The sequence below is a fragment of the Cebus imitator genome, unplaced genomic scaffold, assembly GCF_001604975.1.
Source record: "Cebus imitator isolate Cc_AM_T3 unplaced genomic scaffold, Cebus_imitator-1.0 Scaffold38, whole genome shotgun sequence".
In the NCBI taxonomy this organism is placed as follows: Eukaryota; Metazoa; Chordata; class Mammalia; order Primates; family Cebidae; genus Cebus; species Cebus imitator.
Genome location: NW_016107353.1, coordinates 4948915 through 4973360, shown reverse-complemented (window position 1 = coordinate 4973360; position 24446 = coordinate 4948915). Strand labels below are relative to the sequence as shown.

At 38.5% G+C, this 24446-nt stretch overlaps 1 long non-coding RNA gene across 1 annotated transcript; it reads right to left on the bottom strand.

Moving 5' to 3' along the window:
* Positions 1-12188: 12188 nt before the first annotated feature.
* On the bottom strand, positions 12189-24285 carry LOC108302099. The gene is made up of 2 exons (XR_001824202.2): positions 23391-24285; positions 12189-12488 (listed from the first exon to the last, which is right to left on the bottom strand). It is a non-coding gene; the product is annotated as an uncharacterized LOC108302099 (long non-coding RNA).
* Positions 24286-24446: the final 161 nt, after the last annotated feature.

Sequence of the window (24446 nt, the reverse complement as noted above, 5' to 3'; positions counted from 1 at the left end):
TGCTGTACTGTGCAGCCAGGTTTGAGAACCAGAGACCTGTATGGTACTGGTCAGAGAAAAGATCTAGTCAGCCCACGAACACCCCTGTTGTGGGAAGTAGAAAAGTTTCTTCTTAAAATTTCCTTTCTTGTTAAAGAATAAGTGTGCTTTAAGTCCTATCCTGTGTTAAACATGCCACACTTACAGGTACGTAGTACATTCTATGTCCTTGTACTTTAACCAAGATATGTGTGCTCACAGGCATATCCCAGCTCTCCATTGCTTTTACCTGTTTAGAAAAGTTTTACGTTATTAGCCACTCGGGTTTTAGTTTAGATTGTGTGGTCTGGCTCCAGCCAACGGAGATCAGACACAGCAGTAAGGACAACCCCAAAAGCGTAAGGAATAAATGTGCCTGTTTTCCTTTATTCATTGTACTCTTGTGGCATGTTGCCTAGCTAGCTAGGGTACTCTTCCTGCAGTCCACGAAGTAAAAATGCCTTGCTGAAAGATCCCTTGTCTCAGTGCTAATTTTTCTTTGCAGCACCGAGCATCCATTTCCAACACCTGTCAAAAACAGAAAGGATATAGGTGGCAAGGTGGGTTTCCCACCTTCATAAGAATAGCTTCAAAAACATGTTTGCCTATAGTAATTTATCTGTGTCTGGCTAGCAGAGCCCCAGCCTAGATTCCTTTTCCCTTAAATGCCTTACCTGGCTAAGTGAAATTTCTTACTTGGAATTATACTTTGCTCCATGGACCAGCTGTGGGGGTATTTGTATTCTTCCCTGAAGGTTTCTTGATAGCTCTTTACTCTTTACGTTGGTATGAGCTTTATAAGGAGGAAAACAACAATTTTCAACCATAGTGTTTTCTTTGACCCATTCTCACTGTGTAGAACCAAACCCTATGTTGCCCATTGCGGGAACCAATCCTACAGTGATTCCAAGTAAAGGACTACTGTAGGATTTCATTGAAACCTAACAATATTTGAACATTTTAGAGTTTAGAAGTTAGGGCGCAGGGCTTTTACAACCATCTAGAGTCATCCTCATTTAATGTTAAAATATCTTACTTTTACTCCCATATTAGAAATAAAAACACAAGGTATGTCAGGACCCGGCATAGTACTAGCTCTTCATTTATTCCACCTAATAACCTCCAATAACCTTTACCACCACTCCCTTCTGTCCTGCCTTTAGAAATAGGTCATCTTCATTCCTGCTTGGGCTCACAGAATTGGTGTGAAAGGCAAGGTAGTATTATGAAAAGACAGGTTCAAGTAAGACGAGTTATACAGCTGTCAGAAGACTTAACATTGAAGCCTGTTAAAGCTCTCTACGTGTTTATTATGTGACTGTCATAGCTTTTTTTTTTGCAGAGAAAACAATGAGCTCTGCAAAGTGTCAAAAATATTATCTCTGTCACCCAGCTTAGTGACACTGAATGGCCTAATCATCCACCTTCCAGAATACTTAGTTCTTGGCAAAACCTTTTTTTAAAAGGAAAGTTTGGCCAGGCCTGGTGGCTCATGCGTGTAATCTCAGCACTTTGGGAGGCCAAGGCAGGTGGATCACCTGAGGTCGGGAGTTCCAGACTAGCCTGGTCGACATGGTGAAACACTGTTTCTACTAAAAATACAAAAAATTAGCCAGGCCTGGTGGTGAACACCTGTAATCCCAGCTACTCGGGAGGCTAATACGGAAGAATCACTTGAACCTGGGAGGCAGAGGTTGCAGTGAGCCAAGATTGTGTCATTGCATTCCAGCCTGGGCGATGAGAGTGAAACTCTGTCTCAAAAAAAAAAAAAAAAAATTATGAACAAATTATGAACAGTTACTGGATGGAGTCTTAAGTAATAGTTACAACCACCCAAATTTCAACATTCTGAGGGGAAGGAAGCAAAGAAATCCACTATGCATTTACTCAACTTAGAAAGGGGATCTATGATAAAATTTATGTATTCCTAAGAAAAAGCAAATATGTGAATTTATAACTTACTGAAGATTATTTTAAATAAATGGCCGCATTTGTTGTGTTCCAGTTGCTTTATACACACCGTACCATTTCACCAACAATACTTCATGAAGTGACGATAACTACCCACATTTTACAGACAAGGAAACAGGCTGAGAGGCTGTTTACCAAAGTCCATTCACTAACTCGTGACCAGGCCAGAATCTAAACCTAGTTTGATTCAAAAACCTATACTTCTCCTGTCCTACCATACTACTTTCTTTTTATTGGAATCAGCAAAAATTTCTTATATGCAGAGGACAATGAACTAGGTATTTGGGGAGGTGATTTGGGAACCCAGGGGCTTATGGTGTGAGCAATAGTTCCAAAGCTTCATACTTGATCTACCAGAAACTAGCTATGTGTCTTCAGCTGAGGCACTGTGCCTCTCAAAGGCTTATTTCTGCATTGAGAAAAAAGCATTTGGCAGTAAAATAGTCTATATAGAGCTTCCAATTCAAAACAAGCTTATGTAATTAAGTCTAAATACAAAGAAAATAGGTTCATGATTTTGTCAGAGCAAAGGACCACGGCTTTTGTCCCAGGAACCACACAATGATGAAATCAAAGACTGTTTAATACACTTTCTTAGTGCACAAAAGCACACTAAGTGTCAATACTTGCGTCTGAGAATCTATACTCTAGTAGGGAGGTTTTCCATGATAAATGCTATACAAATGTCACAACCAAAGTGGTATAGGGCTTCAGAAAGGAGAGAAGGCAGCGTGGTAATTGGGGTGGGGAAGGCTAATGGCCTGGTGAGTCAACTAAATATGACAAATATTAATGCAATAGGGCAAAAATAGGGTAAGATACTAACAAAGGTTTGGGGTCAGGAAAAGGCCCATTGATTCCAAGAGCAGTAAAGAGCTTAGGGACAGCATGGAGAACTGAATTGAGGCAATGGAAGAAGAGGCTGAGAGACAGGCTGGGAAGAGACTTGAGAGAGCCTTAAAGACAAGGCCTGTGCCTTTTACACTATTTAGAAGCATTAAAGGACTGTGGACAGTTGTATGGAGGAAGCACATAGGTAATTTGCATAAAAGATGCTGGAATGGGAATGACTGTGTAAGCAAAGATCCAATTTAACTACGATAGTCCAGGTGTTTAAGATTAGAGAAAAATGTGTTTAGTTTTAAAATTACATTAAGGAGTTACAGTCCTGTTGCTCTATAAAACTCCTGATGCAATTGTTATAGACTTTTGAGTTTCCACTCTTGCTCTGACCAAACAAGTTTCAAAGAGATAACCCACAGAATTTGGCAACTAATTAGATAAGGAACAGGGGGGAAAAGATGTTAAAGATGACTTGGAAGTTTGGAATTTGTGAGATTAGGGTCCCTATTTAAAAGAGCTACCCATTCCAGAGTCAGGAGGTAATTTAGGGAAAGAAGAACAAATTCGGCTTTACACTTGTTGAATTTTAAATGCCTTGGCAGAGTTTGTATGGGGAGATGTCCAGCATGCAACTGAAACGGAGGCAAGATTGAGCTGGGGTGGGTGGAGATGTGGCTGCAGGCAAGATTTGAACCAAGGGAGTATGTGAAAATAGAAACGCAGAGAGTCTCGAGGTGTGAGACGTGAGGAGCCGGACGTTCGACAGTACAAATGACAAAGAAAGGGAAATGAGCCGGTAGTGGAAAGGAAAGAGGATTGTGCAGTTTCCTGAAAGCCAAGGGAAACAAAACTGTGAGCAAATATCACCCTCATTGCAAGTGAACCAGCTGGTATTTAGGGAAGTTAAGAAACTAGCCCCAAACTGAATAGCAGTATGGGGCAGTAGTACTAGGACTAAGGATCCTAACGCCTCTGTTAGACTGCCCAGGCATCATTCTTTCAGGAAATCTCCCTTGCCATGACATCACGCCTGGTACCTTCCTCTATGCTACCAAAGTACTCAATGTGCCTATCTGTTCCTCACATCTAAGGAGCCAGTTTATTTCATATTTACATTCTAACTCAGCGTAGATTTATTCCCCACTTAACATAAAATGGCCGATGGGGGGGACTTTATATTGAGGCATTTTTGTCATGCAGCTGCAAATACAAGCAATTCTCCTACACAGAATAAGGGTATTTTTTAAAAAATAAATGAAAACAAATGAGTGGACTCTGCTGTTTCTTATACATGAGTTCTTTTCTCCAGTAATTCACTAATCAAGGTATCCGTGTATTGCAGCACACATGGTAGTTTTTTTCACTAGGCGCAGGATCAGCAGGACCTCGGAAAACATGGCCTAACACCATGTGACATGTTCACGATGAGTTGGCATCCTGCCCTGCAGCTGGTTTTTCTGTGCGTGTGAGAATAGGCTCAGCAGCCAAGTGAAAATGCAATGTTTGACTCATGTGAGCAAATATTTCTTGGCTAAGACCCAGTTTTCTGAGACATCAGTGAATTTTTGCTACCTCTACTTTGGAAGTAAGGGCAGGAACAGAAAAAGAGTGTGTGTGTGTGTGTGTGTGTGTGTGTGTGTGTGTGTGCGTGCATGCATGCACACACATGTGAGACTGTTCATGTGTGAACTTCAAATCTTATGAATGTTTCATATAACAAGACTTGGCCAATTTACATGAAATCTATAAAAATAGACATGTCATGACATACAATTTGAAAAATCTGTAAAAGCAATATAAAATTCTCATATATTAGCAGGGTGGAGATCAGAAGTTGTTCTCCTTATTCATTCCCCACCCAATAGTATTTTTCCTTTAGGAAAGATTAGGTCATTTACAAAGTTTCAGAATGATTTAAACATTGGATTCTTTCCCTACCTCCACTGTAGTCCCATCTGCAGTTTGTTTGCCTTGGTTAATCAGCTTGCAAGTTAAGAAGCAGATTTACAATTTAAAGTTTTTACAATTGCACAAGGGTATGGAGGAAAGAAAGAAGCAATTCGCATTAAAGGGATCACCTTTCATTGATACTCTCACTTTGAGACCTAACCTTGCTTAACCATTCAGCAATGCCATGAGTAAACTATTATTACTTCCATTTGCACATGTTGGAACAGGTTCAGAGGGGAAAATGATTGGGTAAGACAATACAGATGGCAGAGCTAAGCAAAATTTGAACCCGTAGCGGGGAGATCCCATAAGAGCCGAGGCAGGAGCAAAAGGCCTCAGCCTATTTCCATATAAATAATGAAGAAGAAAGTAACAAAGAAGACATACATGAGGCCAACAAACTTGAAAAAATACTCATCATCACTGGTCATTAGAGAAATGCAAATCATAACACATTGAGATACCATCTCACGCCAGTTAGAATGGCGATCATTAAAAAATCTGGAGACAACAGATGCTGGAGAGGATGTGGAGAAACAGAAACACTTTTACACTGTTGGTGGGAGTATAAATTAGTTCAACCATTGTGGAAGACAGTGTGGCGATTCCTCAAGGACCTAGAAATAGAAATTCCATTTGACCCAGCAATCCCATTACTGGGTATATATCCAAAGGATTATAAATCGTTCTACTATAAGGACACGTGCACATGAATGTTCATTGCAGCACTGTTTACAATAGCAAAGACCTGGAACCAACGCAAATGCCCATCGATGATAGACTGGACAGGGAAAATGTGGCACATATACACCATGGAATACTATGCAGCCATAAAAAACGATGAGTTCGTGTCCTTTGTAGGGACATGGATGAACCTGGAAACCATCATTCTCAGCAAACTGACACAAGAGCAGAAAATCAAACACCGCATGTTCTCACTCATAGGTGGGTGTTGAACAATGAGAACACATGGACACAGGGAGGGGAGCATCACACACTGAGGTCTGTTGGGGGAAATAGGGGAGGGTCAGTGGGAAGTGGGGAGTTGGGGAGAGATAGCAGGAAGAGAAATGCCAGATGTAGGTGATGGGGAAGAAGGCAGCAAATCACACTGCCACGTGTGTACCTATGCAACAATCTTGCATGTTCTTCACATGTACCCCAAAACCTAAAATGCAATAAAAAAAAATAAAAGAAAGTAACTAGAAATATAACTGTAGTAATTAGTTATTCATATGTGATCTTAGTTATTCATAGGCGATCTTAATTCTTTTACTAATGCCTCTCAGGTCAGAAGTGTGAACCTGGGGTTACATTGTGAAGTGAATGACACTAAGGCAAGATGCTCTCAGCCCTCTGTCACGCCCGCATAAGGGTTGCTGCAGGGCGCCTCGGCTGTGCGGCAGTGCCAGTGCTGTGAAAGCGCCTGCTGTTTAGCTAGCTAGGGAAGGAGACGTCCAAGATGGCTGAGACATCTCCTTCCTGAGGAAGTTTGGAGAAAATTCCACTTCTCCAAGCTCTTGTGGTGAGGCCTGACGACTGTCAGGCCGGCCTGCAGACATCCGGGGGCTTAACTGTCCACGTGATGCTGTGCTTTGGTGCTCACGTTCCATGTCTACTCTCATGTTCCGCTTCTGCACCTGGTTCCTTTTTTCTTAGAAAAAATAATCAGTAACAGTAATATAAATCTTAACGTTTTAGTTCTTTCTTGATAACTATGGAAAAGGTGCTGATGCATTATGCTCCTTACCACACTTTGGGTGCCAGAAATTCCTGAGCCCCTACCTCAATGACACATGACGTACATGACACTATCACTGCCATGCCCTACCCACCCTGTCCCCAGATTTACAACTCTAAAAGTGAGAGCATCCCGGTATTCAGGGCCACTGCTGGTCTCCGAGATTTGGGTAGCAGTGGACCCCTGAGCCCAAACTCTCTTTTCTCTATCTCTGTGTCTTGTGTCTTTTATTTCTACAATTTCTCATCTTCACACCAGCTGGGAGGGGCTCATAGAACCCTGTGGAGGGGGACCCTATAGAACCCAGGTCTGGGGAGATTTAAAATTATGCTCCTTCTGCTCTATGTGTTACCTTTTATTTGTTGGTGCATAATGAAGAAAGGGTTTCTTGATCTTTCTCAAAGTATTCATTGGTGAGTATTTTCCTAGCACTGTTCTTTCGGTTGTCAAATAAAATCCATTTACATAAATGATGATCATTTCTCTAGAATAAACTGTACTTTCTCATATGGCCAAATGTTCTGCTATGAAGAAGGGAGTTTACTTCAAACAAACAATAATTGCAGGTTTTGTTTAAAACACTTCTGTTTCTCAAGGCCCCCATCTAATAGCATCTCCCCTATTATTTCTGTGACATACTTTCCGCCTGATGTTTCCAAAGCACGTGGCCTCATTTTGATGTCACTTAGTACATTCAGCCCAAAAGTCTATAACAATTATGTCAGGGTTTGTTTGTGTGTGTGTCAGGGTTTGTATGGAAAAGAACGAATTTGGAAAATACCTCAGTAACTTCTTATATAAGACACTTAACCATATGACTTGATAATCCCATTTCTAAGTATAGACAAAGGAAAAATAAAAATGTCTACAAAGATTTGTACATAAATGTTTATAGCAGCTTTATAACAGCTACAAGCTGGCAACAATTCGTAAATAGCCTGAATGGTTAAACAAATTGTGGCACTTCCATACAATCAACACTACTTCCCATTAAAAAAGAACAAATTATTGATACACACAACAATAAGAATGCATTTCAAAAACTTGCTGAATGTTGGAAACTGGGCACATAGAGTGCATATTATATGATTTTATTTAGATGAAATTCTAGGAAAAGAAAAATCAATGTATGATGATAGAAATCAAAGTAATGACTGGAGTGGGGAGTGCAAGAGGGTAGGAGAATTTACTGCAAAATGGCAAAAGGGAGCTTTTGGGGGACAAATGTTCTATCTATTTATTAGGGTAGTGGTCACATGGTATGTCCATTTGTCAAGACCCATTAACTGGATACTTTGAATGTTACTATTTGTTTTATGTAAATTATACCTCAGTGAAGTTGATTACAAATCACAAAATAGAATCAAAGTTTTCAGATGTGGAATTTGTGGGCTTTGGCAACAACGAATCAACTGGGTCATATGTCAAGGATAGCACAGCCAAATACACCTTTTCTCTTTTTGCCCCCTAATTTAGTCAATCAGTTTGAAGTAGTGTTAACCATGGATGTGAAATAATCAGAGCCCATAAAGAACAATATGAATGGACTTTGCTGACGTGCAAAAAACTGAGTTGTTTTATATATATGAGAAAATTGGCAAAATCACAAAACAGTTATGCATATTGCATTGGCCATTTGATGTGGATAGTATAATCCCAGTTGTTTACTGTATTCTGAGAGGTACAGTGTTGAATCAGAATGCTCACCAATTACCAAGCCAGCCACGGGAGCTTCTGATGCAATTTCCCACCAAAGGATAACCAAGGAGATTCCGTTCTCCATACTGTTTGATCCCAGCCTGTTCTTACTGCTCTGTCTGAAGAGCTAGTGATAGGTTCTCAGAGCTGATAAGGTAACTTTATGTATCTTTTCCACAGCACCTTTCACCTGCTCAATGAATCCCCATGAAATCTTGTGCCAGGATAATGTGGCAGACAGAAATAATGACAGCAACAATTTAGATGAATGCAGGACATCTCTGGGGTGTTTTTCACTAACATCTCATTGTGAGATAGGTGTTATTATCATCTTCTAAATGAATTTCAATGATTCTCTAACAAGTGCAAAGTCACACATCTAATAATAATCAGGGTAAAGCATAAACCGACATCGTCATCTGTCTGCAGGTTTTGTGCTTAGCCCATCACACCACCCACACCTCACAGTAAACTACAAAATAAAAAGCAGATTCCTGCAAGCACCATATTTTAAAGGGTGTGGTGTATTTGTTGTGCTCACTCCAAGCACCAGAAGTTTACTGTGTCCTTGGGTCATGTAACTGCCCAGCAGATTCTTCTTGCCCACTGCCCAGTTAGAGCTGATTTATCCAGATGGGAATTACAGTAGAGAAAGTTTAATACATGTGGAGCTGGCTAAGTGGGAGACTGGAGTTTTATTATTACTCAAATCAGCCTCCCTAAAAATTCAGTGGCTAGGGTTTTTAAAAGATAGTTTGGCAGGCAGGGGGCTAGGGAATGGGGAATGCTGATAGGTTGGGTCAGGGATGGAATCATAGGGAGTCCAAGCTGTTCTCTTGCATTAAGTCAGTTCCTGGGTGGGGGCCACAAAACCAGATGAGCCAATTTACCAGTCTGGGTGGCACCAGCTGGTCTATCAGAATGCAGGTCCTCAAACATCAATCTTAGGTTTTCTAATAGTAAAGTTATCTATCAGAGCAATTGAGGAGGTTAGAAATCTTGTGGCCTCTGGTTGCATGACTCCATAATTCCTCATCTTGTGGCTAATTTTGTTAGTTGTGCAAAGGCAGTCTTGTCCCCAAACAAGGAGGGAGTTTGTTTTGGGGAAGGCTGTTGTCATCTTTGTTTCAAAATTAAACCATAAGCTAAACTCCTCTCAAAGTTAGTTCAGCCTATACCCGGGCATGAACAAGGGCAGCCTGGAGGTTAAACGTAAGATGGGGTTGGTTAGGACAGATTTCTTTTACTGTCATAATTTTCCTATGTCACATTTTTTTTAGCATCATAATTTTTGTAAAGGTGATTTCAGTAATATAAGTGGCTCTGATATATCTTTGTAATAATGTCTGCAGATTCCATTGATTCAGAAATTTAAGATAATAAGGTGCATTCAGCGAATAATATATCTATGCTTCAGAATGGACTGTGTCCATTTTACCAGTTAGTTTAAATACATGTAAACAAATTTAAATGCAATATAAAATGCACTCAAATGTAGATATAACTAGAATGTCATTCTGATGTTAATTATCAAACAACAAACAGTAGTTATGCCTGCTTAGATATTTTCAACACTATAGTTACTTTCCATATGTCATTATCAGTTCCCCTTCAGGGACAGTGTGGTTACAAATGATCATTTTGGTGCCTCATTAAAGTTACAGAATTTAACCATTTCATGCCCTCTTAAATAGACGTTATTTTTAAACTGTTTAATTCCTTCATTCTCCACTATTTTTCTTAAGATTTTTAGCTGGAAAATTAGCCTGAGGAGGTAATCCACAGTACAGAAAATAGATTTTAGGCCAAGAGATATTAGGCTTATGTAAACAGAGAATTTATAATGTGCTTAAATATCCAACTACACAGGAATGATTAAAAACCTTATAGTACATAGACACATGCATTTGTAAAGAAATATGAAATGTTTTATTAAAATTTTTAAGCAAGAAGAAAATTATATATTCTATATATAATCTGATGATCAATTGTAACTGTGTATAACATGGAAACAAAGTTATTCTTAGAAAAGATTTTTTAAAATAACCAAAATGTTAACTAAGGCTATGGGAATAAGCTTAATGATTTTTTCTTTATATATTTTTTCCATATTAAGCATGCTTTATTATTATATCTAGAAAGTTTCACTTTCATTTAAAAGAAATTCTGCCAGCCGTTTCATAATCATAATAGGTATTTGATTATGCTGTATGGTAACTTGTTGAAACCTAGAAACTCATTTTTTGTAAGGCAGATACTCTTACTTGAACTTTTTGAAAACTGATTCCCTTTTAATTATATCTATTCTTTCTAGTTTGAAGAACTTTTCTCCTTGGTAGAAACATAAAATGCAAATTGCTTTTATAAGTCCTTGTGGGACTTCTCATCTAGGATCCAGCCAATTCCACTCTCACTCACCCAAGTCTAGTTTGAGATCTTGATAGATCTTATCCAGACTGCCACAATAAGCTGTTACTTGTTCTCTTCCTGTCAAATGATTACATGCACAATGTCCAGATTAAGCATACATGCTCAGTAGTTACTTCCCGTTTACACAGTATAAAGTCCAAGCTTCTTAGTCTGCTTTCAAGGCCGTTTATAATGTGATATAGGCCTTTCCTGCTTTGCTCTCACAGATTTTATTTGTGGATGAACAAAATGTGCTCTGCTCTGGTCAGATCCTTGCTGATCTCTGGCATGCTATGGTTATCCCTCTGCATGGTGATTCACTTACAAGGAATGCCCTCCCCACTCAGCTGGTCCAATTAAATGCTTCCTTGGCTGTTAGTCTGAAGGATTTACACTCTCTCCTGAGCTCCTAGTGTAATACAGTGATTTCCCCTAAAGTATGCTTGCATTTGTTTGTGATATCTCTACCAGTATTACGTTGAACTGCTTTTTAAATCATGTAAGTTTGTTTAGCTCTGTTTCTTCTTCTTCTCAATCAGATTATACAGCAATTTGACACAGTGGATAACGGCACAGACTCCCAAGCCTCCTGCTTGGGTTGGAATCCTACCTCCCTCTCTTATGAGCTCTGTGACCTGGACGAGTTACTTCATTTCAGTGTGCCTCAGTTTCCTCATTTATATAACAAAATGGAGATAACATTGTCTATCTCATAGAATTAAAAGAACTAATATGTAAAGAACTTGGGACAATGCCTACGTACATTTAACATCAACTAAATATTAGCCGCCATAACTGTTATTAGAAGCTATTTTAGTGTAAGGATTATGTTTCATATTTCTTTATATCTTCCACAACATTTAGAAAATTTTTACTAGGGACTGATGCGTAAAGATTTATATATTTGTTGACTGTTTTATCAATAAGACTAATTTTTGTTAATAAGACTATCCCCATTTGGCAAATCTTGGGGACTTTATTAATACTCTGTGGCGTATCAACATAGTATAAAGCGCTGTACATACATTATTTTACGAAGTATTCACAGTAATTCTTTTCCCATATGGCTTTTATATGTGGTTTTTAAATTTTAACTTTAGATTATGTATGTGTATGTATGTGTGCAGGCAATTTAAAAAGCCAAGTAGTACTTTAAGGACATGAAACAGTAGTTCCCCAACCTAGCATCTTTCCATAAAGTAGAAATATTCAGTATTTTTAACTATATCTTTAGATATATACCTTAATATCTTTATTCTTCATGTCTTACTATTTCTTCATCAATTTAATGGTATTATCTGTTGACTTCCTGTTATGAAGATTATAATTTAACTCTCTTAACATTTCCAGTTCCCACATATACTTTCCTCTCTCCTTCATCCTTCCAGTTTAATTAATTATAGTTTGAAATTAGCATTGTATTTATCTTATTGGTACTATGTAAAAATTGTTAACAAATTAGCATATAGTGCATTATTCATTTCCTTTTTTGAAATCAAGTTCTTTATACTTCTTTTAGTTGGCAATTGCCTTATTCCGTTGTTTCTTCAGTTTTTTAAATACACCTTTTGCTAACTTTGCACAGAACCAGGTACTTCCTTGAAACGTGGTCAAAGACATTAGACAAACTATGAGTTCCGTTTTTTTCCTTCTTCTCTTCAGAGTGCAAACCTCTTGTAATTCTTCATTGTCTTTCACCAATCTGGACTTCTGTCTTCTTGGGACTTCCTGTTACTGTCATCCTGAGAATTACCTTACCACTTTTGTTATTATTGTTGGATCTCTGACTTCTTGAATTCTTGTCTTCCTTTTCTCATATTTCTCCTCATTTTGAAGGTGAGTGTCCTCTAATAGCTTCCTGGAAAAAAAGGAGCATGAGAGGTTAATTTTCTTTTTTAGATTTTTTAAATGACTTTAAATTCTGGGGTACATGTGCAAATCATGCAGGTTTGTTACAAAGGTATACACGTGCCGTGGTGGTTTGCTGCATCTAGCTCCCCATCATCTACGTTAGGTGTTAAAAGGCTTTATTCTGCCCACAAACTTGATTGATAGTTTTTCTAGGTTTTAAAATCTAAGTTGAAATAATTTTCCTTAGGATTTTGAAGGCATTTCTCCATTGACATCTAATTTTAGAATTACTTTCAGAATATTAATGTCATTCTGATTCTTGATTCTTTGTGTTTGATCCACTTTTATTCTGTTGAAAGTTATGGTTTTTTCTCTGTAAACTTGGGACTCTGAAATTTTATCACAATGTCCCCTGTGTTAGTCTTTTTCCATTCACTGTGCTGGACCATTCAGTCTAGAAATTTGTGTCTTCCAATTTTGGGAACTATTCATATATTATTCTTTTGATAATTTTTTCAGTATTCTCTTTTTAGAACTCTTATTAGGCAGATTATTAATCCTAGAACTCCTATTAGTTCTCTAAACTTTGTATCTTTTCTATTTTTCTTTCTCATCTTGTTATATTTTCTTAAAATTTCTCTTTATCATCTGCTGCTTCTATTGAAGTTTTATTATTGCTCTATTTGTAATTTCCATGAACTCTTACTTATTCTCTGAATATTTTTCACCAGCATTATTTACTCATTTAACATACATAGTATCTTTTTTTATATGTGATGATATTAATTATACAGGATTTTGTTTTGTTTTATTCATGGTTTATTTTCTTCTGTTTGCACTCTGTCTTCTGAGTTTCTTTTTGTCTGTATTTGTTAGTTTTGTTCTCTGTATTTCATGTTGGAGTCTTCCTCAATGTCTTATTATCCATGACTTTTCCTTTAATAGTTACAAATGAGACTCCAGAAAGCTAGTTGTAAACTGTGTGTGTTTCCGGGTTGGCTTAAGTGTAGGGTTATTGGATTGGGAACTTGAGTGTTGGAAACAACCCCATATGCTATCATTTGAAAGTACTTTCTCTTAGACTCATTTATTTCCCTAAAAAAATCCTCTGAAATCTCACCTGGAGTGGAACAGAGAGTATAAGCCTAGCTACCAACATTCTGGGATCTTAGTCTCACCAGGGAGTATGGGTCTAACCATTCAGTGTTTGCCTTTCCTACCGTTTTTCTTCAACTGTCTGGTATCCTAGAGTTGAAAACTACTCTGGTTTTGATTTTTCCATTTAATGCCCCAGCCTCCTCTCTGGGTAGGGGAGAATAGTCTTCTAAATGCTCTGCATAAAAGAAGGGTTCTTTGGGTCTGTTGACTTTATATAGACTTTCAACTGATCCTCCTATTTTCAGTTTAATTCCTCATCTCAAGAGGTTCTTGGTGATTCCAGTTTCTGAGCCTTTCTGAGGTTCTGCAGCATAAACAGACTGGCTGCGGGCAGGGAGCTTTTAGCTTTCAACATTCTGCTAAATCAGTAACCATTTAAACACCTGCCTGCATCTCCTATGCTGTTTATTTTTTTGTGTTTCATGCCTCTAAAAAATTCTTTTTAATTTTAGTTAAAATGACACTGTCATTTTAGTGACATTTTGAGAAAGAGTGAAAATAAATGTGAATAGTCACTTATCATTTTTCAATAGAAGTCACTGTATATATATATATATATATATATATACACACACACATATGCTACGTATATGTGTTACTGCTTAACAATTTCGTGAAATGCTCTCTATTAGCAACTTAAAAACAGAGACTCCTTTATCAGCCAATATTAATTTAGCATCTGGCTAGGAAAGTTGACAAAGGTGGATATGTCAAAATAGAGAATAGAGGCACATGTTGAAAAACCTTTGCCCCTGGTATAGAAATGCCTAGCAAATAAGACAAACTGTGAATGAGCTTTTTCCTCTTAAATGGCTTAAAGAGGGGACTCTTCTTAACCAAAATGCTACCTAAAATGCAACAAAGTACATCAACATTTGTCTTTTGCAAAGTCAATTAACTTGTAATTTATATTTTAAGAAATACTCAGATTTGACTTATGTTTCTTAATAAAATTCCTTGACAAAAAGTGAATTCAAGGCCCAGGGTTTGCTGGAGGTAAGAATCCACCTGATAGGACATAGGTTTAGACTAATTTTTAATCCCGAATTTAGCAACTGTTTATCATGCTTCTACTTTGTGCCAGGAACTAGGACCATTGGCCATTTGATAACATTGCTTCCCCATGGATAAAGTAGTGGGGTGTGGAGACCCGTAGGGAATTTTCTTTCTCTAGAGCAGCCAGTCCTGAAGGCTCACAGTTGGCTCAATGTATGCACAAAGCACTAATGGTGTAATGGTTTTGCTTCTAATTGAAGTGCTGTTTGACAAAGATGGTTTTCTCCATTTCAAATATGTTACTGGAGTCTAAGTTTCCAAAAGCTGCTCCCAAAATAAAAAAATTTCTGTGACGGTATCAACGTGTACTTAATGGACAAATCAGATTTTTGAGAAATGTCAGTGGTTTGAATCTAGCAGCTGAAATCTGAATATGTTTCAGTGTTTCTAAGTGAAGCCTTTTCTGCTGTGAAGGACCCACAAAGTCCAGTGTAACTTCAGGATGAGCGGATGTGAGGTGTGGAGGGTCACACTGACAGCCTGCACGCTGCCTCCAGAACGTGATGTGCATTGCTTTCTGGCTCCAGCCCTTCCACCTCAGCTGCTTTGCCCTTTACCTAAGATGTGATTCCTTTGAGTACCCACCTAACTCATTTTACTTCAGGATGCAGATGAACTATTGTGAGCTTCAAGAAATCTTCTGGAACCTTCCCACACACCTTGAACAATATTATATTACAACATTTAACAAAGATCTGTAATTATTTGTTTTTGCCACTAGACCATAACCTTTTAAGGACGAAGATTAGGAATGAGTCATATTATTTCTCCAGCAACTAATGTAGCGCATGACATTTAAGATAGAGTCAATAAACATGAATAAGTGGACAATGAATGACACTGCCAAGAACAGAGATTTAGTTTAGTTCCCTTTCCTTTAGCCAGCAATCTTTATCTGGGGGTTACGTATGTCACAGCCATCATCTCATGGGCTTATAATAAAACAAACAAAACAATAAAATAACATATCACTTAGCTATAAATGAATAGGGTCTGGGCGTGGCACTTAATATGTGCCATCATAATATTAAGTAATTGCAGGGCGGTACAAACAAACCATTCTACCAGGCACAGAGAAGAATGATGCAGAGCCTAAAACTAACATAAACTCAAGGGGCAGAAAACAAGACAAAAAATATGCAAGCCAGATAACAAACTACATGCCATTTACCAGATTATAGTTCATTTTCCATTTAAAATTTTCTAAAATAAATAGTTAAAAATACCAACCCAGCCTCACCAGTTCTGTGGTTTCTATTAGTAAATGAACACGCTATGCTTTTTCCACTCTGTCAATTTCAGATTATTTCTCTTCTTCCCACTCATAAAGTTTCCCAGCTTCTATGGAAATCATTCCATTAAGCAATATTACTGTTCAATGCCTTCTGCTTGCTGTTGGCTACTGACCTTTCTTCAACCCTGCTTTTGATTTATGAAAACTTTGGGATCCTGAGAGTCTTCCTGTCTGTCCAACATCCACCCATTTTCAGGATGACATCATATCCTTATTTGATACTCTGGTCACTTACTGCCTTAACTTACTTCCATGGACCCCCTCCACTTCAGCCAGTCATTCCCATAGACACACCCTGGAACATGTCATCTCCTGGAATTGTTCCAGTTTCAAAAACATTTTTTTTAGATGTCAGACTCTCTGAGCATAACCTTTAATTAAATTACTTTCAATCTATCATTCTTTGTCCTCATTGAGATCTTCCTTAGAATTCTTCCATAGAGTCTATGGAATTCTATGGATTCTATGGAATTCCTTAGGATTCTTCCATAGATTCTTTACTTTGTATCTTCCTCTCAGTTCCTGTCTGTCTTCATTTCCTCCTCTCCTGATTGACATTCTATGGCCCATCACTTCCTCATTCTTTCCAATGCCCTTAACTTTCCTATCTTGTTTTCCCATTGTACCTGCCTGGGAAAATACCAGGGATAGATGAACCCTACTGTTGCCCATTTCTAAATCTTCGGATGATCTGCTGGAGAAAATAAGACAACCAAATGGACTCTAAACCATCCTAACTGAACTTTGAACACAGCATATGTTTCTTCATCAGCTCTCTGCCCCATCCTCCCCCTCACTTATCTCACACCTTTTTCACTTTTCTCAAGCTTCCACCCTTCCTCTCAATACACCTTTCACTGAGCCTCCATAGATATTGCCGTCTAATTAGCAGATCTTTGTAAGGTGAACATCAATCTTCCTACAAACATACTCTTCAAGGTTAATTTCCCTGGAGTTTTAGGAGAAGGAAGGTTTTGCTTCTCAAGCTTCTGGAAGCTGTTTTTCATGCGTCTCCTAATCTTTCCAAACTCCACCAAAGAAAAGCCTCCCTTGTTGCTGGCTGCCTCCTGGAATTCCTGGGCATGGCCTCCTCCAAGTCCTGTGTGGGTTTCAGCAGAGGAGTGAATGTGAGGCAGGCCACACTATTTTTTTTAAAACTTCATACATTTATTCCTTGCAATGATATCAGGTAAAGCTATACTAATATATTAGATTTTTCTGAAGAGTTGGTGGTAGACATTCTATTGTATGAGGGAAATTAAATATAAAATAAAATAAAAACAATAACTAAAACACTTGGCTAAATATACTTGTAACCATAGTCTAAGAGAAAATAAGAAAGAAGTCAACTTATTCTCAAGAGGTACCCTCATGAGCAGATTCCATTTAATAGCATTGATCCCTTGTCTTACAGAGCTGCAGGTCAGTCCTACCTTTCGAGAGTTTCTTCAAGCCTTCGCACTGTGAAAATCTGTCCCAATTTAAGAATGCTCCACTACCCACCTTAGGGATTCGATCTGGCCATGGGATCCAGTCCCCAATCCCCAGGCAATGCATGTGTGGAAGTGATTCAAAGGAAAAATTGCCACATCCAGGAGGAAGGAGATTATGTCTATCTTATTCAGTCTTGTAATCTAAGACCCAGCACAAAGCTTGAAAGATAGTAAGAGTTCAATAAGCATTTGAGGCAACAAAGAAAGAAGTCATAATGAAGACAGTCTCAATGTTGACTTTGTCTAAGTTACATATTGGATATGGTTTGTATTTTCTCATGGCAAATGCAGCCAGTCCTCGACTTCAATTCCTTTTCCTTAGCCTCCCATCTAGTCCTTTTGGAGATCAAGTGAGCCTCCTACAAATGTTCATTTATTCTTGGTCAGGAAGTTCTTGGCCCAACTATGACTAGCAGAATAATTGTGGACTCTGCCATTTATCAGTCATCCTTGCAGAGTGCTATATTCCTGACATTAACCCCCACCCCTTCACTTCGTAGTAAATTAATATATAGTTGAACAGCAGGAAACAAATTAATGTTAACATTCACCTATAATTTATGAGCACTACTCCCTCTCTGGTAGCATAAAACACAGCTTCATCAAAGAAGCTTAACATTTTGAGAGGCAGCAATTCTTTTATATACCTAAGTAATGGATAAACTAAGAAAATGAGAAAAGGAAGTCGGCACTATACTTGATAATAGAGCACACAGCTTTTGACTCCCAAATGTCTGCTCTAACTGCAAGACCAGAAACTCCCACTGCGACCTACTAGGACCTGTGCAAAATAAACAAACAACATTTTAGCTCAGAGGAACTAGCTGAGCTATCTGCATAAGACAGAGACACAGAGAATCATCTGTTTGAAGAGAGTTTTTTTTTTTTTTTTTTTTTTTTTTTTTTTTTCTGGGTTTTTTTTTTTTTTTTTTTTTTTTTTATTTCACTCTCAGACTACAGTTTCTCTGAATTTTCCATTTTTTCTCCTCTTAAAGACTATTTTTGGTCTCAGTTCCACATGTGGCTCTGTGTGTGGTTGCTATGTGTTATAATAATTGATGTGACACTTTTTCACATTGCTGGTATGGGAGAATTTTAAAATTTCATATGTAAATATGTAAAAGTTAACATAGAATTTGTACAGATTATTATAAAACTGTTATTGGATTTATTGGGAAGCATACTGACTCTCATAACTTGACCCAAAAGTGTTCCTGGGCCCGCATGGCAGGTCTAATACTAGGTTTTATGGTCAGTTCCTCAATTGCTATCAGTCTGAACCAGTGGTTTCCAACCCAGTATTACAACTCATTTTGAACATCAAAACCTGGATTCTTGTATAAATAGTAATTTTACTTTTTAGTACCCTTTAATTAAAAAACATATAATGATAAAAAGCTACCACAAACTCAGAAATGCTTTTAAATCATCCTGCTTATTAATAAAAATATCATCCATATACTTTGATAAGTATTAGTCTATTAATTTGTCCAACAGAAAATGGTTTCACTAAGCATGAAAATTCCCAGATCCCTTAAAATTCCTGCAACCCCTCATGGGGACTCAGGGTTGCCCTCTTCTTTTCTTTTTCTTTCAGTCTTCATTTACTTCTGACATATTGCCAGTCTCCTTCATGCAGACTACAAAATCACATTCTCCTTTACTTTTTTTCAGTTGCACTTTCATTTTCATGAACTTCTCATGTCCATTCTTCAGTATGTTCTTTTTAATTCAGTAAGTTCCGATTTAACAAACTTTATTGAGCACCTATTATGTGTCAAGTACTATACTAGACACATCCATGCATAATTTCATTTAACCTGACAGTAATTCTTCACAGTAACACTTTGAGGATGTTATTATATCACCACTTTACATGGGAGGAAATTAATGACTTGATCAGGTTGCAAAGTTTGTAAGTAAAGAAACGTGACTCCCAAACACTCTCTTGGAGGCTTCTAGTATTTCCACTGTATAAAATCTGCTATTGCATGTCATAGTACTCTCAACACCTATGTGAATCACATAGCAAGGTAGTAGCTCTTCCATACCAATTTCTAGTCTAGGTGCTAGATGAGAGCAATAAGATTGAGTTCCTCATATCAAGGTTCTTATAATCTAATAAATGTAATGAAGTTGTAGATTTTTAACCCATATCCCATTTGCCCTGAGAATACTCTTGTCTCTAATCCTGATAACATCATATACTTTTCTGTTGCACTAGGATTAGAGACAAGTTCTGTTTAGAAATAACTCCAGGAATAGTTTTTATATTTTATTTTCTTATTGAAAATCAGTCAGATTTGCTTCAGCCTCAAAGAGCATGCTTATGTGAAATTAAATGAGCATGGGCAGCAAGCTGCAGTTTTTTGTTTTCTGAACAGGAAATGGGTTGAAAGGATGACTGAGCACACATAAAAGCAACCTGTTACTGCAAATGTTATTTATCGGACCTTTTAAACAGTCAACTTTAGTTCCTTCTTATTCACATAAAAGGGATTTACTATATAAAACCAGATTCATAGAATAAAAGCATGCAGAATCAAATTGTAGAGATGCTATCGTTATTTCGAATTCAGCACCTGCTAACATCTTGCTAGGAACATGTGGCCTCTGTGGAAGTCTTTGTAACCAGGCAAACATGACATTGCCATGGCATTGTCTCTTGCAACAAAATAAGGCCCCAGTGTCTTCAGGGAGTTGAGGCCACTTTGGACTTCAGATCAAATTGGAGTCTAAAGAAGACAACCGTAAAGCACACCAGAGGCATATATGCACTCAAGCGCCCACAGATAGAAATATGTGGCTTCCACCGTTAGTATTCTATGTGCGTCATTTGCTCTTCTGCTAAGGTGTCTATTTTGTCTTTTGACAGAAGAGTAGAACTCTGAGAGCAAATATTTATCTTGGAAAGCATGATTAGCTTTTTATAACAATGAGGCAAACAACTCAAAAGAAATGAAGTAAGTCTGAGAGGTGGAAAGCTGTGTCTTTTCTGGCATGAGGAAAGGCTTATGTATGGAAGAGTGAACTGAGCAAGCGGCAGCAAGTATGCAGAAACTGGGTGTAGTTTCAACAGTGGAAATACTGAGATGCGAAGATGGAAATCATTCAGGCATGAGCATGTTAGGGCAAACGTTGCCAAAGCTGTTCCACATTTTAAGTTTGTATGAAAATACTGCCAGCAGAAAAGGAAGGAGGACATTTCTGCGCAGCCGAGACTTTCATCTTTCTTTTAAACGAGGTTCTCTTACTTCCCCAATACTTCCTAGTCTGGCACAAAGTTCTGAGCTGAGAATCAAGAAATGTGAGTTCTGGTATCAGATCTCACGTTAACTAGTAGGCTTACTTTAGGAAAGCCAAAGAATAATAGAATTACAGCCTTAAAAGAAACGTTAAAATTTTCTTAATCCTATCATTTCATTTTACAGCAGCTGTAATGGAGCTGAAACTCATCTGTGCTTTGGTTTTTCCAGTCTGTTGAATGCGTTGAACTCCCCTGCCTCTATCAGAGAATTGTAGTGAGGATCAAATGAAATAGGAGGTTTGACCATATGTTCTCCCTTATGAGTGGGACCTGAACAGTGAGAATACGTGGACACAGGGAGGGGCATAACACATACTGTGGGTTGGAGGTGGGAATGGCAATATGGAGAGAGCAGCAGGAAAAAGAGCTGATGCATGCTGTGCTTAATACCTATGGTATGGGTTGATAGGCACAGCAAACCACCATAGTATACTTTTACTTATGTAACAAGCCTACACACCCTGCACATGTATCCTGGAAATTAAAATGAAATAAAAAGAAACAGGAGGTGTCTCACTCTCATAACCTCTTTCTTCACTGAATTTGCTATTTAATGTTAGTCTTATTGTTTCATGGATTTTGTTCTATTTTTTAATTGTCTAGGCTTGTTTGTTACACTGCATTTGTATAGCTTTTGGTTTTACCCTGATTTTGAAGGCAAGGACCTATATTAAGTTGCAAATAAAGAACCCAAAACATACATCTGTAGAGCATTTGGTAACAACTGAACTTCACTATGTGGTTACCATACACCAGGTACTAGGCTAATGCAATGCTTAGAAGTTGATAGCATTGAGCATTGATCTATCTAAGGAAGCTGAGGGCCAGAGAAGTGGAGGGGCGGCCCAAGAACACACAATTGGGAAGTAGTGGAGTAGGGACCAGACTCAAATTTCTCAGGGACCAAAGCATTTACTTTTCCATGAAAACATGCTTGATTACGTTAAAATGATTTTGAAATGTTAGACATAACTATAATAACTATTGCATTTCCCCAAGGGACCTAGGAGATGGGTGCAGTCTTAACTCATTTCAGCATTAACTCAAAAGTCCACAGTTCCGTTTCATATGAGACAAGGCAAGTCCCTTCCACTTACGAGCCTGTAAAATCAAAAGCAAGTTGGTTACTTCCTAGCAATTGGGGTACAGGCATTGGGTAAAAACAGCCATTTCAAATGGAAGAAGTTGGCCCAAACAAAGAGGCTACAGGCCCCACACAAGACTGAAACCCAATAGGGCAGTCACATTTCAAAGCTCCAAAATGATCTCCTTTGATTCCATGTTTCTCCATGTCTCTCATCTAGGTCATGCTCATGCAAGAGGTGCGTTCCTATGGTCTTGAGCAGCTCTGCCCCTGTGGTGTTTTAGGCTGTAGCCCCCCTCCTGACTGCTTTCATGGGCTGGCATTGAGTGTCTGCAGCTTTTCCAGGTGCCCGATGCAAGCTGTCAGTGGATCTACCATTCTGGGGTCTGGAGACTGTGACCCTCTTCCCATAGCTCTACTAGGTGGTGCCCCAGTAGAGACTCTGTGTGGGCGCTGTGACCCCACATTTCCCTTTAATAGTGCCCTAGTAGTGGTTTTCCATGAAAGCCCCACCCCTGCAGCAAACTTCTGCCTGAACATCCAGGCACTTCCATACATTCTCTGAAATCTAGATGGAGGTTCCCAAACCCCAATTCTTGACTTCTGTGCACTGGCAGGCTCAAAACCACATGGAAGCTACCAAGGCTTGAGGCTTGCACATTCTGAAGCCATGGCCAGAGCTCTATGTTGGCCCCTTTCAGCCATGGCTGGCGTGGCTGGGATGCGGGGCACCGAGTCCCTAGGGTGTATACAGCACACCTACCCTGGGCCCATACCATGAAACCACTTTTTCCTCCTAGACCTCTGGGCCTGTGATGGAAGGGGCTGCTGTGAAAAACTCTGGCATGTCTTGGAGACATTTTCCCCATTGTCTTGGGGATTAACATTCAGCTCCTCATTACTTATGCAAATTTCTGCAGCCTGCTTAGATTTCTCCTTAGAAATGGAATTTTCTTTTCTATCGCATTCTCAGGCTGCAAATTTTCTGAACTTTTATGCTCTGTTTCCCTTTTAAAATGGAATTTCTTTAGCAATACCCAAGTTGCCTCTTGAATGCTTTGCTGCTTAGAAATTTCTGCTGTCAGATACCCTAAATCACCTCTCTCAAGTTCAAAGTTCCACAAATCTTTAGGGCAGGAGCAAAATTCCACCAGTCTCTTTGCTAAAACATAATAAGAGCCATCTTTGCTCCAGTTCCCTACAAGTTCCTCATTTTAATCTGAGACCACCTCAGCCTGGACCTTATTGTTCATATCACTATTGGCATTTTGGGTAGGTAAAGCCATTCAACAAATCTCTAGGAAGTTCCAAACTTTCCCACATTTTCCCTTCTTTTTCTGAGCCCTCCAAACTTTTCCAACTCCCATCTGTTACCTAGTTCCAAAGTTGCTTCCATAACTGCAGCAGCACTCCACTCTACCAGAAACAATTTACTGTGTTAGTCTGTTTTCACACTGCTGATAAATATCTGAGACTGAGCAATGTATTTACAAGAGAAAGAGGTTTAATGGACTTACAGTTCCATGTGGCTGGGGAGGCCTCACAATTACGGTGAAAGGCCAAAGGCACATCTCACATGACAGCAGACAAGAGAAGACAGCTTGTGCAAGGAAGCTCCCCTTTTAAAGACCATCAGATCTCATGAGATTTATTCACTATCACAAGAACAGCATGGGAAAGACCTGCCCCCATGATTCAATGACCTCCCACTGGGCCCCTCCCACAACACATGGGAATTCAAGATGAGATTTGGGTGGGGACACAGCCAAGCCATATCAACTTGTGCATCATCTTTTTATTTCCAGTGATCTAGAGATGTTCATTATGTTAGTTGGTAAACATATGCAGCTATTTAAACATACTTTTAAATTAAGAAAAATTAAATAAAATTTAAAATATAATTTCTTGGTCACTCTTGCCATGATCTTCTCAATAACTCATATTGCTAGTGACTACTATGTTGTCACTACAGAGCACATATGGAACATTCCATCATTGCAGAGTTCTACTGAATGGTGCCGATCCAGTTTCATGGAGTTATACAAGCTTAAGAAAACCGTTAGGTAGTTACATAGGCTCAAGAAAATTGAGTGTGCAGTTGGCCAGGATTTAGGAATGTTGTAATTTTTTCTTAAGACACAATTTTCTAGGGATGAGAGAAGGCGAAGTGGCTCTTCTGCTTTCTAGGGTATACTCTTTGAACATCAACTATTTACAAAACATCTTCTGTAAAAAGTGATCTAGAAGAAAGGCAAAGACAAGGGAAACCTTGAACATTAACACGTAAATCTGTGAAGGTGTTTTAGTTATAGATAGAATAATTGTATGTCCCAATTTACATGGGTTGTCCCAGTTTTCTTGGCATAATTATTATTATTATTATGCCAACAGTGGGTTTTTAATAATGGTCTTTATCAGGTTGAGAAAATTATTTTCTTTTTTTTTTAATTTATTTTATTGTATTTTAGGTTTTGGGGTACATGTGAAGAACATGCAAGATTGTTGCATAGGTGCACACGTGGCAGTGTGATTTGCTGCCTTCCTCCCCATCACCTATATCTGGCATTTCTCCC